General features: G+C 40.1%; 1 protein-coding gene and 1 long non-coding RNA gene across 6 annotated transcripts in view; one reads left to right on the top strand and one right to left on the bottom strand.

The window, feature by feature from the left end:
* The window catches only part of LOC142743151 (uncharacterized), a 160,079-nt gene that overhangs the window by 63,433 nt on the left and 83,081 nt on the right, over nt 1-13,565 (top strand). The window lies entirely within an intron of this gene.
* Nucleotides 12,878-13,565, bottom strand: part of LOC142743149 (plasma membrane calcium-transporting ATPase 4-like) — a 358,269-nt gene continuing 357,581 nt past the window's right edge. For all 5 annotated transcript variants that reach the window (XM_075853602.1, XM_075853598.1, XM_075853597.1 and 2 more), the window contains one exon: nt 12,878-13,565. This exon is cut by the window's right edge and continues 1,169 nt beyond it. The gene's annotated coding sequence lies outside the window, so the exon portion shown is untranslated.

Here is a 13,565-nt window from a genome sequence, read left to right as displayed (position 1 = left end):
ATAGGGCATGTTAATTAGTAGTCTCACGTGGATTACAAGTACCATGGAATGATCCATGGTTTTGCATACTTATCAATGTGGTGTATATAGATTAGTGACATTTATTTTCCATATCACCTGTTAGTCAGCTGTAAATAGTATTTTAACCCGTTAGTGACCGCCAATACGCATTTTCACGGCGGCCACTAACGGGCTTTATTCTGATGCATATGCCTTTATACGGCACTGCATCAGAATAAAGTAAACAGAGCAAGGAGCTGTCAAATCTCCCTGCTCTCAGCTGCCAGACGTAGCTGAGGGCTGGGGGCATCCCTGCTCGACCGGGCGAGATCGATATTAGTATCGATCTCACCCATTTAACCCTTCAGATGCAGTGCTCAATAGCGTGCACCGCATCCAAGCTGTTTTTTGGAGAGAGGGAGGGAGCTCCCTCTCTCTCCCACCAACACCCGGCGACAAGATCGCCGACTGTCTGTGTCTCCAATGGCAACCGGGGGCCTAATAAAAGCCCCTAGGTCTGCCTGTACCGAATGCCTGCTAGATCATGCCGGAGGCATGACCTAGCAGATGCCTGTCCGTGTTAAACGGACAGGCAGTAATACACTGCAATACAAAATTATTGCAGTGCATTATAATAGCGATCGGAGAATCGCATATTAAAGTCCCCTAGTGGCACTAGTAAAAAAAAAAAAAGTTTAATAAAGTTAATTAAAAAAATGTGAAAAGAAATATTAAAAACCCACTTTTTCCCCTTACAAACTGCTTTAGTATTAAAAAACCAAAATAAAGTAAAAAAGTTACACATATTTGGTATCGCCGCGTCTGTAACGACCCCGACTATAAAGCTATTACATTACTTAACCCGCACGGTGAACGCCGGAAAAAAAGAAATAAAAAACTATGGAAAAATTGCTGTTTTCTGTGAATCCTGACTTTAAAAAAATATGATTAAAAAGTGATCAAAAAGTCGCATATACTCCAAAATGGTACCAATAAAAGATACAAGTCTTCCCGCAAAACAAAACCCCTCATACAACTGCATCGGCGACAAAATAAAAACGTTACAGCTCTTCAAATATGGAGACACAAAAACAAAGAATTTTGAAAAAAAAGCGTTTTTACTGTGTAAAAGTACTAAAACATACAAAATCAATACAAATTTGGTATCATTGCAATCGTAACAACTCGCTGAATAAAGTTATTGTGTTATTTATACTGCACGGTAAATGGAGTAGATTTAGGACGCAAAAAAGTGGCGAAATTTCAGATTTCTTTCTATTCCCCCCCCAAAAAAGTTAATAAATATTAATCAATAAATAATATGTACCTCAAAATGGTGCTATTAAAAAATACAACTTGTCCCGCAAAAAACAAGACCTTATACAGCTATGGCGACGCAAAAATAAAAACGTTATAGCTCTTGGAATGAAACGATAGAAAAACTTAAAAAATAGCTTGGTCATTAAGGTCTAAAATAGGCTGGTCATTAAGGGGTTAAGCTTGGTGATATTAATGTCTATAATGGTATGCTAATATACTACGTTTGAGTATAAAGTGTGAATACTATGTACCATAGATGTATCTAGTGATTAATGTTGTGGGTTATTATGTGATAATTTTGAGTATAGAGCATATGTGGTGGTGAAATGCTTGTTTATGTTTATGTGGAAAAATATTGATGTGGAAAAAATAAAAAAATAAAAGTAGGAATAAAATTAATGTCTCAAAGGGCTACACTATTTAACAATCCCACCATTGCTAAGGATACCGTGGTCTGGATTTTGCTTGGATGTAAGTAGTATGTCACCATAATGGAGGTCAGCGTGTCTGACGAAGGATAATAAGAAAAATGTTAGTATGGGGTATACAGGAACATTCTTCTATAACAATAGTAAAACCTTTTTTAGTATATACTCGAGGACCCCTATTATTATAGAAAACTACCAATCTCGTATTCTCTATTCAGACCTCGGGGTTCCAGTGTCTGCAACCTGTGGATCCAATATGCTTCCCTAAGTTTGAGGTTTGATCCTATCCTATCCCCACCTCTTCTTGGTACCGGTATGTATTCTAATACCTGGAACTGTAGTTGTGAGATGTTGTGTTTCCTAGAGAGGAAATGGGCTGGGATTGGCAAAAGTGTTTTGTTGCAACGTATGTTGCTTTCATGTTGTCCAATTCTGTCCCGTACTTGTTGTGTTGTCTCTCCTGAATGTTAGGGTAGGCTTCCCTGAGGAGGGGCCAATGTTTTCGAATGATGTGATGGATTTTAAATGTGATGGTATGGTGAACGAATGGTATGCGTTTTGGTTTCTCCATGGTCCTATTGTGTCTCGTTGTGCTTCCAATAATGTTTTAATGGGGTAACCCCTATCTCTGAATTTCTGGGTCATGTTGGCGGTTCTCAGGGCCCTGTTGTCGATATCGTCTACTATCCTAGTAACCCGTTTATATTGTGACTTAGGTAGTGATTTTTTGGTCGCTAGCGGATGACAGCTACTGTAATGCAGTAGGCCGTTCCTATCTGTCTCTTTGGAAAAGAGATCTGTGGTAAGATGGCCCTCGTCATCCTTAATGACCATAGTGTCAAAGAAGCTGATTTTTGTCAAATGTTGATTGAGCGTGAACTGGAGTTCAGGCCATACACTATTGAGGTACCTTGTGAACCCTAATAGTAATTCCATTGAGGCTTTCCATATACAAAAAATGTAATCAATGTACCTCTTCCATAGTAGTACGTGTTCCTTAAATTCAGTGATCGGACATATGTGTTGTTCCTCGAAATAAGCCATGAAACAATTTGCATAAGGCGGTGCCACGTTTGAGGATACATTTTATATTCAGCAAAGGGGCACAGCGATGGGGTCAAACAACGGGTACGGGACAGAATTGGACAACATAAAAGCAACATACGTTGCAACAAAACACTTTTGCCAATCCCAGCCCATTTCCGCTCTAGAAAGCACAACATCTCACAACTACAGTTCCAGGTATTAGAATACATACCGGTAACAAGAAGAGGTGGGGATAGGATCAAACATCTCAAACGCAGGGAAGCATATTGGATCTACAGGTTGCAGACACTGGAACCCCGAGGCCTGAATAGAGAATACGAGATTGGTAGTTTTCTATAATAATAGGGGTCCTCAATTGAGTATATACTAAAAAAAGGTTTTACTATTGTTATATAAGAATGTTCCTGTATACCCCATACTAACATTTTTCTTATTATCCTTCTCCTGACACGCTGACCTCCATTATGGTGACATACTGCTTACATCCAAGCAAAATCCAGACCACGGTATCCTAATTAATGGTGGGTTTGTTAAATAGTGTAGCCCTTTGAGACATTAATCTTATTCCTACTTTTATTTTTTCCACATCAACATTTTTCCACATAAACAAACAAGCATTTCACCACCACATATGCTCTATACTCAAAAACATTATCACATAATAACCCACAACATTAATCACTAGATATATCTATGGTACATAGTATTCACACTTTATACTCAAACGTAGCATATTAACATACCATTATAGACATTAATATCACCAAGTTTAAAATACTATTTACAGCTGACTAACAGGTGATATGAAAATAGACGTCACTAATCTATATACACCACATAGATAAGTATGCAAAACCATGGATCATTCCATGGTACTTGTAATCCACGTGAGACTACTAATTAACATGCCCTATGTCTCTTAACTATTATTATTGAGTACCGTTTCCTGATAGACAGAACATTCAATCCATGATGCTACAATCGGATCCCGTGTGACATATCCTCTGCCGTCACACCACTTTGCATACTGATACACTCATATCAATTACTCCCCACCGGCTTCGTACGAGCAGCCTATCAGAACGCCCATTACGTGACATAGACGCCACAGTCATAGCGTCACCCACACCACATAAAATGGCCACCTCCAGCTACGTTCTTCTGCGCCAAACACAGCGGTCAGTCGCCATTGAAAGACGTAGCCCCAACGACTGGATACACCAGACGGAATAAGGTAATAATCCTAAAACTCCCAAATATCATACTCCACTGAAGTATGGAAACTTTAGGTATTCTCTGGGCAAGACACGGCGTATGGATTGAACTTTGGTTTCCCTAGCAACACATAAACACTCACACGCAGTGAACACGCCTCTGACAAAGTAGATTGCGAGGCTAAGTACAATGTGATATGCCTTACAAACAACTCTATAATAATGTCTCACTTGCTCTATGTATAATAAGCACGAGTTCAACTTCAGGGCCACGTTCTTTAACAAAAAGTCCAGATGTAAATATTAACCCATCGTGCCCGATGCCTGAAACTGTAGCCAGTCCTTCCCCATAATACACAATAAGCTAGTGAAGAGATCTCCAACACAGATATTTAAATCTGTTCTACCTTAAATTCCGTCATTGTTTCCTATGCTAGGACGTCTTTCCTCTATGTACATATATGTTATATTATTAAACATATGCTGCATTTTGTAATGTTTGCACTATAAATGTTTATGACCATGATGTACAGTCTCTATGCACAATGTCTGAATACATGTCATAGATACTGATTCCATTTATTTTATACTTGACACGAATTTCTCTTTAATTTTTATTTAGGTTATATACGACTTATACTAAACGTATTACATTTGCGTGATGCTAATTTACTGTTTTGCAATATATTTTGCTGCAATAGTGCCTGATGGTCTAAATTACGACCGAAACATCGCACTAAACCTCTGGCATCAACTATTGATTAAATAAAATTCAAGATTTTCAAAAATCACTAACTTGTGTGCCGAATACTTCTATGCTATGTGATTGGGTTGGGACCCTATCCGTGCACATACCCTGGTATTGTGCGCTCTGAACTACTACATATCTTACTGCATTAAAGGGAACGTGTCGCTAGCAATTTTTTTTTAAGTTAAACAAATCATTATTTGAGCGCCGGATTTCGCTCTGCTAACGAGCTTCGTTTTGGTCTGTGTGGGAGCGGCGCATGCGCCGTTCCCACACAGACGGCGTACGATGCAGTGAATGCAACGGCTCCCGTTCGCATTCACTATGGGGATGTATGTGCCGTATTCCATCTCAGTATGTGTCGTTAATCGACACAGAGATGAAAAAAAAAATGGCAGCCCCCATAGAGAAGTAAAAGAAAAAAAAAATAAGTAGAACACAAATAAAAACAATTTATTTTAATATCACACTAAAAGCAATATATATATATATATATATATATATATATATATATATATATATATATAAAAATTCATGGACACCCAGATTTTCATTCAAAAAGTAGTGCTTCTCTTTTTTCGGGAGCAGAACGTCCGGGCAATTCTCCTTCATCCGGAATATCACCCGACAGAGAGGGAGGGTAACTATCCTCCTCAGACCCTGAATCCTCTTCTACCACAATTTTCCTTTTCTTAGGTGTCGGAGGGGGCTGAGGGAAATATGCCGGAGATGGAGGCCAAAGAAGAATGTATCTCCTGCTTGACCATTCCCTTAAGCTCTTCCATAAATGATGGTTTACTTCTCCCTGATATTCTCTGTGCAGGAATGGAATAGAGGCTTTTTGCACAGATTATCGTTTTTTTGTGACATATGGCACATTTTTGAGATAGGGGTTCTCTCTTAGGCTTCCTAGATTTCTCACATGGGTTGGGAAACACGCTAGGCTCTACCACATCTAGTTAGGAGGCAGGTTTCTTAGACCCTCAACATGGTGCAGGCAAGATAGGAGTGATACAAACAGTCCTGAGAGAATGAGGCCTCATATCCGGTGTGAACTTTAACATGGATCACTGGGACTAGCGTGATGACTACCAATCGGTAGCAAGCTCCTCCTCTGCTTTTGTTGGAAGATCTGCAACTGCAGGCAGTAACAGGGCGCCGCCATGACAATTCCAGCATCCGCAAGTATGTCACTCCGGAAGGGATGTACGCTTGCATTCAACTGTGCAACGCAATCTATGAGCAGCAGAGGGATTCCCGTTTCACAGGTGGAATGGCCGGCTGGGGAGCTCAGGGAGGACCAGAGCCGGCACACTGTTTTTACCTCAGCTGTACCAGAACGGGGTCCCAAGTTCAAGGAAGACGGGAGCAGTGTTTTAAAGTGAAGGTGAGACACTATCCCTCACTGCCTGGTGATTTCTTTTTAATGTAGGCTAACCAACTGACAGCCCAGCCGGCAGCAACCTCTTGATGCCCAATAGGGACATGCAAAACCACTGAGGAAGGCGGGAAGAGGCTATTTAACCTGTTTTGTTTCCTATCCCAATTAGAAGTGGAGCCCTTACCCCCTGTGGTGCGGTCATAGAGGGTAAGTTAGAAAAATGTGTTCCTTGATTTCCTTTTATGCACCAGCCCCTCAGGACCTGTAGTAGGCATTGAACAGTATCAGTTTTGCAACTACGTAGCAATGGCAAAAGATGGCATGGTCTGATGAATCACGTTTTCTTTGACATCATGTGGACGACCAGTTGCATGTGTGTCAGTTACCTGGGGAGGAGATGACACCATGATGTACTGTGGGAAGAAGGCAGTGTGATACCCTGGCCAATGTTTTGCAGGGAAATCTTGGGTCCTGCCCTCAAAGTGGATGTTACTTTGACACTTACCACCTAACTAAAAATAGTTGCAGACCAAGTACACCTTTTCATGGCAATGGTATTCCTCAATGTTAGTGGCCTCTTTCAGAAGTATAATGTACCCTGCATTATCCTTGTTCAGGAAGGGTTTGAGGAACACAACAAAGATTTCAAGATGCTAAATGCCTACAACTTCCCCAGATCAAGCATCTGTAGGATGTGCTGTAAAACCAACTCCGAACCATGGATGCCCCACTTAGCAAATGCTGATAATGTCTTGGTGCCAGATACCACAGGACACCTCCAGAGCTGTTTTGGCAGCACGATGGGGAGTTACACAATATTAGGATGGTTTTAATGTTATGGCTGAACAGTGCACACTGGCACAGCGTTCATACTGCATCTTACAACATGATCAAACATCTGGCCTGAAAACCTTATCTATAGCATTATATCACATTTACAACGTAACCATGATAATGGATTTTAATCTTCGTATCCATTCAGAATTCTTGTTCTAGGGAGGGGGGAGCTGGTGTTACATTGCCTAATACAAATCACACAGAATCTAGCAACAGCCAAATACTAAGACTGTGCTCGTCTCCGATACACATGGACTTAAAAAGATAAAAATGTATCACCAGTTCTTTAATATCATGCACACACAAAACTCATAGAGTCAGTCAGTCGTTTTATACAAAATAACAGTGCTTGTTTAACCAGTTACTGAATGAAAAAAAAAAAAAAGTAAGGAAATCCAAATTCAATAAAGGCATGCTATTTCTGGGCGACAGATAAGCGTTTACAAGATTTGTGAAAGACTTGTAGGACATGTCATATTAAGGACAATAAAGGGGGAATAAAGTGTACATGGCCACAGTGTATTTTTTCCTAGAGATTACATTTTAGATCAGAAGACAAAGCTAAAAAATGGTATTCGCTGCAAATTTCTCCAACATTAACAGAAACACTAGCTGTCAGTAACCAAGAGATACATAATGTGCCACTCCATGCAACATTCATTTAATAATAGGATATAAAATGTATAATTTAAGTCAATACTACTTTAGTAATGTCCCATGTAAAACCACCTAATGAAGGTGTATGCCACAGCACAATTGTAAATGAAACGCTACCATGCAGTGGATATAATGCCACATCAACTACATGGAATTTATCCAGGGATAGGTAGAATTCGCAACACCTGAAAACTACCTCAGAGGGCATACATTATAGAAAGCGGAACATCTGATTCTCTTCAGTGTGTGACAGCTGGTATGTCATGAGGCTTTTAAACAAATGCCATTAAAGAGGCTCTGTCACCACATTATAAGTGCCCTATCTCCTACATAAGGAGATCGGCGCTATGATGTAGGTGACAGCAGTGCTTTTTATTTAATAAAACGATCTATTTTTACCACTTTATTAGCGATTTTATCTTTATGCTAATGAGTTTCTCAATGGACAACAGGGCGTGTTTTACTATTGACCAAGTGGGCGTTGTACAGAGGAGTGTATGACGCTGATTGGTCATACACTTCTCTCCATTCATTTAGTCAGCGCATAGGGATCCTTTTAGATCGCTATGCGCTATCTTATACTAACACATTAACGATACTGAAGTGTTTAGACAGTGAATAGACATTCCACAGGATGTCTATTCACAATCCCGGCACTTCGTTAATGTTTCTGTGGTAGATACAGCAGAGCAAGCGTAATCTCGATGTAACCTGTCATTTACAGCGTGATCTCGCAAGATTACGCTTGCTCTGCTGTAACTACCACAGAAACATTAACTTAGTGTCGGGATTGTGAATAGACATCCCGTGGAATGTCTATTCACTGTCTAAACACTTCAGTATCGTTAATGTGTTAGTATAAGACAGCACATACTGATATAAAAGGATCCCTATGCGCTGACTAAATGAATGGAGAGAAGTGTATGACGCTGATTGGTCAGCGTCATACACTCCCCTGTACAACGCCCACTTGGTCAATAGTAAAACACGCCCAGTTGACCATTGAGAAACTCATTAGCATAAAGCTAAAAAGGCTAATAAAGTGGTGAAAATAGATAGTTTGTTTTTTAGTGCCCATCTTCTTATGTAGGAGATAGGGCACTTAAAATGTGGTGACAGAGCCTCTTTAACTTCATTCTGTTGTGCAAGGGCCAAACTTTGCAGTTTAATGGACCCGTGAACTTCAGGCTAATAATGTTCATCACTGTATATGGTCACAGCATTATTCAAAATAGTAGCTACTGTAGATGGTAGACTGCACTCGGTAATTTGATATCTAACTGAATGTCCAAGAAACATTCCGCTATTCTTGTGTGACAAAGTAGGACGGAGGCTGTAGAATTAGCAGCCATTAATTTTTTTTTTTAAATAATGTATTTAGAAAAAAACCAAAAAAAAAACCCAGTGAGATAGGCCTTGCTCTGCCTGTTAGGCCCCCTGCAGCATATGCAGGGGGCCTTACACGTTAGGATTTAGGGTCAGTTCACACAGCTTTTTAGCACTGATTGTAACACGGAAATCACGTCTGAATCATCCCAAATCATCCCCATTGATTTCAATGGGAGGAAGAGGCTTTATTTACTTTACAAAAAAAAGAATAGCTGCATGCTCTTTCTGGGAGCGGTTTTGGGCTCTGACCTCCCATTAAAAGTAATGGGAGGCAGAAAAAAAACACAGTACTCATTGATTTTTTTATGGCGGCGTTTCTTAAATGCGAAAAAATAAAGCATCCAAAAACGCCACCAATTTAAAGAAAATAAATAAAATATACCTTAAAATTCCTGAAGGAATTTTGAGGCAAATCTTTTCTGCCTGTCAGTGTGAACTAGGCCTTAATTTGACAGCAATTGGAACCCAGTCAGTAGTTTTGGAATGTTGAAGAATTCTAGGGTTTTGGTGAAAATTCAGCACCCAATACGCAGCTGCTGCAAAACAGTCTCCATGTGCACAATCTCTAAATGCACTATGCATTCCTCTTCTCTTCGTTGTCCAACACAGCACAGTTATGTAAGGCTAACTTTCTTATGGTTAAGTATTTCACTGCCAAGAGACATCTGTTGAACACACTGCAACAGCATTTGTCAAAATCGTCCCTGGAAATGAAGGATTTAAAGACCTAAAAATAACAGAAAAAACCCAAAATACAATCTCCCAAAACTGTATTCCTAAGGGTATGTGCACACGCTATCTTCCTTTTATGTCTGAAAAGACAGACTGTTTTCAGGAGAAAACAGCTGGGTCGTTTCAGACGTAAATGCTCCTCCTCGTATTATGCGAGGCGCCTTTGACGCTCGTAATCTTGAGCTGCTCTTCATTGAATTCAATGAAGAACGGCTCAAATTACGTTGCAAAGTGTCCTGCACTTCTTTGCCGAGGCAGTCATTTTACGCATCGTCGTTTGACAGCTGTCAAACGACGACGCGTAAATGACAGGTCGTCTGCACAGTACGTCGGCAAACCCATTCAAATGAATGGGCAGATGTTTGCCGACGTATTGTAGCCCTATTTTCAGACGTAAAACGAGGCATAATACGCCTAGTTTATGTCTGAAAATAGGTCGTGTGAACCCAACCTTACAGTCTCCCCAATAAAGAAAAAAATAAAACAAAAATCAAGGATTTCTGTTGTGTACGCAACAGCAAAACAAATTAGAACAACGTATTTTACATAAAAAGCGTACACTGCAGAATGCCCTGCCATATATGAGCATAATTTATACATCTATTTATATATCTATATATGCATTTATAAAAAAACACATTTCTGTATGACAGCTCCATGCCTACAGAGCACTGAGAAACAGTGGTATGGGAAATCAAAAATACAATATTGGCTTTTGTACCAGTTGCACTACCTGCTGATCCATAAGACTAGAATTGCACCAGCTGTGATTGGCCCTGGATCCTAATCTACCATGCACACAGCCCTAAGGCCTGATTCACACGAACATGTTTAACATCCGTGGGATGGGTGTTGAAACAGCGGCCGTCCCACGGACCTATGTAATTCAATGTGGCCGTCCAACACAGCCGTTGTTTCAACAGACCGTGTGAAGGGTCCGTGGGAAAATAGGACATGTCCTATCTTTTCACGCATCCCTCCATGGACTCTCAACAATGGGGGATGAGTGACATCGCATCCCGCTAGCGCGGAGCACGGATGCTCCTCGGAAGTGAAAAACGGCAGTTTTTCACGTCCGAGATGCACAGCGCTCGTGTGAATCAGGCCTTAGGTTGTATTTACACGGTGTGGTTTTGCCACGTTTTTCGCCACACGGCCGAAAAACATGCGTCTTTCCAGGGATTTGCGAAATCATGGCAAATCGCGGTAAAAACACGTGTTTTTCAGTCGCACGGAAACACCGCACTGTGTGAATACACCCTTTAAAAGCTCTGTAAACCTTTGAAACACATTTTTATTTAAAAAAAAAAAGAAAAAAAAAAAAAAGTGTTTGGTGCAACTTGCGAATTACTTTTTATTAAAAATTATTTTTACTTTTTGAGATACAGCTGCTCTGTATCCTGTATATAGAGCAGCTGAATCTTGAGCCGAGACCGGAATCCATCACGTCAGCGGGTCTTACGCAGTATCCACCGGTTATCAATCATATCTGTTAGAGACACGTATGACCCCGTCACTAAACCCGTCAGTCCGTGGGCCTGACGGATACAGGATTTAGCGCTAGATACAGCTGCTCTGTATACAGAATACAAAGAAGCTGTATCTCAAAAAGTCAAAAATTTTTTTTTTTTTAATACAAATTCATTAGAAAGTTGCACCACACACACACTGAAATACATTTGTATTTAAATAAAAAGTTTTCAAAAGGTTTACCTAGTCGTTAAAACTTTCCTGGTTCTCTAAATGAACAAAAAAAAAAGTTCTGCATTACAATTTCATTAATTTTTAGATCTTTTCTTTCCTGAAAGCATAAAAAACATCAAATCAGAAAAGAAATGTAATGAACATTACAATGCCTAGAATTATTTTACAACTAAGCCAACCAGCTTCAAGAGGGCTTTCAAAGTTTTTCTAATAGGCTACCTAGATCACTTCCCAGTAACTAATTCCATATTATAACTGCAATTTACAAAGTACAAAAAAAAGGGTTATATAGGGTTAACAGTTCTACGGCGTCTTACAATGTGCACATTCCGAAGACAGTACTTTCTTACTATACACTGAAAAATGGCAGAGCTTATGTATCACAACACTATTGCCATAATTTATGTGAGTGAACCCGTTCAGCTGGCAGCGTACACAATATTTGATGAATATGTAAAACCTTATCAGTATTTCTCAATATATTACAGCATCTAACGTTCAACATTTAGCCCCCCACCCACTCATTAGACTTGTTGCGGATTTCATCTGGATTTGTGGGTGGAAAATCCACAGTAGAAGACTGTTGCAGGCAAGTGAACGAGATTAAAAATAAATCTCATTCACATGCTGATGAACAGCACGTGATTTTCAAATTGACAGCATGCTCATTCTGTTCTTGATATTCACTGCAGATTTCAGCCTATTTAATGTAGAAGGGGGGGGGGGAGATCTGCATGTGACACGAAATGCTGTGCTAATTCCACTTGCGTTTGTGGCTACCCTCAGGCTTTTTTATGATCGTGATTATAACTGGAGTTATGAATTTTATACTTGTACTTATTTAGGCAACTGACTGAACAGATTAGATATACTATGTGCAGTGGTTGTGAAGGAGAACCCAGTTCACTGGAATGATTGGTTAGCATTAGAAAAAAACAATCCCCATATCTGGCTCATGCCTTTGTACCTAAAGCAAAAAGTCTCCCAGAAAACAGGTAGCCGAGACCATCACTTTGACCCACTTGAGAATGAAGTGTCATAGGCCGCAGATGGAGGCAGGGGGCGAGATCGAAAACACATTTTCCTTTTTAAGGAACACTTGTTCAGGAACTATAAGAAGGAACAAGAAAGGGAAAGAAATCCACTCAGACCCTTCGAGAAGGGCTTCTTCCCCTACATTGCTAGTTTTAAACCCCTTCTGGCAGTGAAAAAAAAAAAAAGGAGTGATGTAGGTGGACAGAACTTTGCATATGGATAGTATACTGAAATTATCAACTCCACCCCTTAGTACTTTTGAGTTGGAAAATATCAAATATAAACAGTCACGTGCATAAGTAAAAGGCAGTAGCAATATCCAGTTACCTCCTGAATGCATACTATCCATGTTCATTTAATGCTTGTACATTGTGGCCAACACAAGTCTAACTACTAACAGTTTTATTTCCAATAAAGAGCGGTGCCAGTGTCATGAAAAACATTGCCTTGCTGTACTCAGTGTCAATATGATCGTGCACAGCCAACCTATTCCCTTTCACATACTGTGCCCCGTTATAGCTTCCATGTATAAGCAGTAGAACTTGTTCAGTAGCAGTGCAAAACGTACCCACAAATTCATTAGCCCTAATTCAGGAACCATTATTGTAACTGTACCAACGTTAGTGTCTTTGTGTATGTATGTGTAATCACTTATAAGTCTATATATATATCTTTATTACACACACACATACTTTGTTTTCTATGGCAGTGTAGCCCTCGTTCTATTAACACACCCTGGAACTCGACACTTGAGTTTAGTGGCTTCCAGGTTTAAGAATCATAACTTTAGGGGGTACAAACACCAGTTAAACTGGCAGAATGGCACAGTATTTACTCCTTGGTACTGGGAGATATCCGGCAGTTGGCATGCTGCAAAAGTTCACAGCTTCATACAGTCCTGCAGGTGGAAGACAGGTGCAATGGGTGCTGTGCCTTGGTGAAGCAACAAGTGATGGCACACTTTGGTTGGAAATAGAATCCTATGACCAGCTCCCTTTTCAGTGGCACCTTTGGTTAGAGACAAAACATATTGGTTGGGAGAAGGACAAGCATAGTATATAGGGAGCAACAGG

This window comes from Rhinoderma darwinii, chromosome 2 (genome assembly GCF_050947455.1).
Source record: "Rhinoderma darwinii isolate aRhiDar2 chromosome 2, aRhiDar2.hap1, whole genome shotgun sequence".
Classification (NCBI taxonomy): Eukaryota; Metazoa; Chordata; class Amphibia; order Anura; family Rhinodermatidae; genus Rhinoderma; species Rhinoderma darwinii.
Note: the sequence above shows the minus strand (reverse complement) of the source record. Positions and strands in the feature narration are given on the sequence as shown.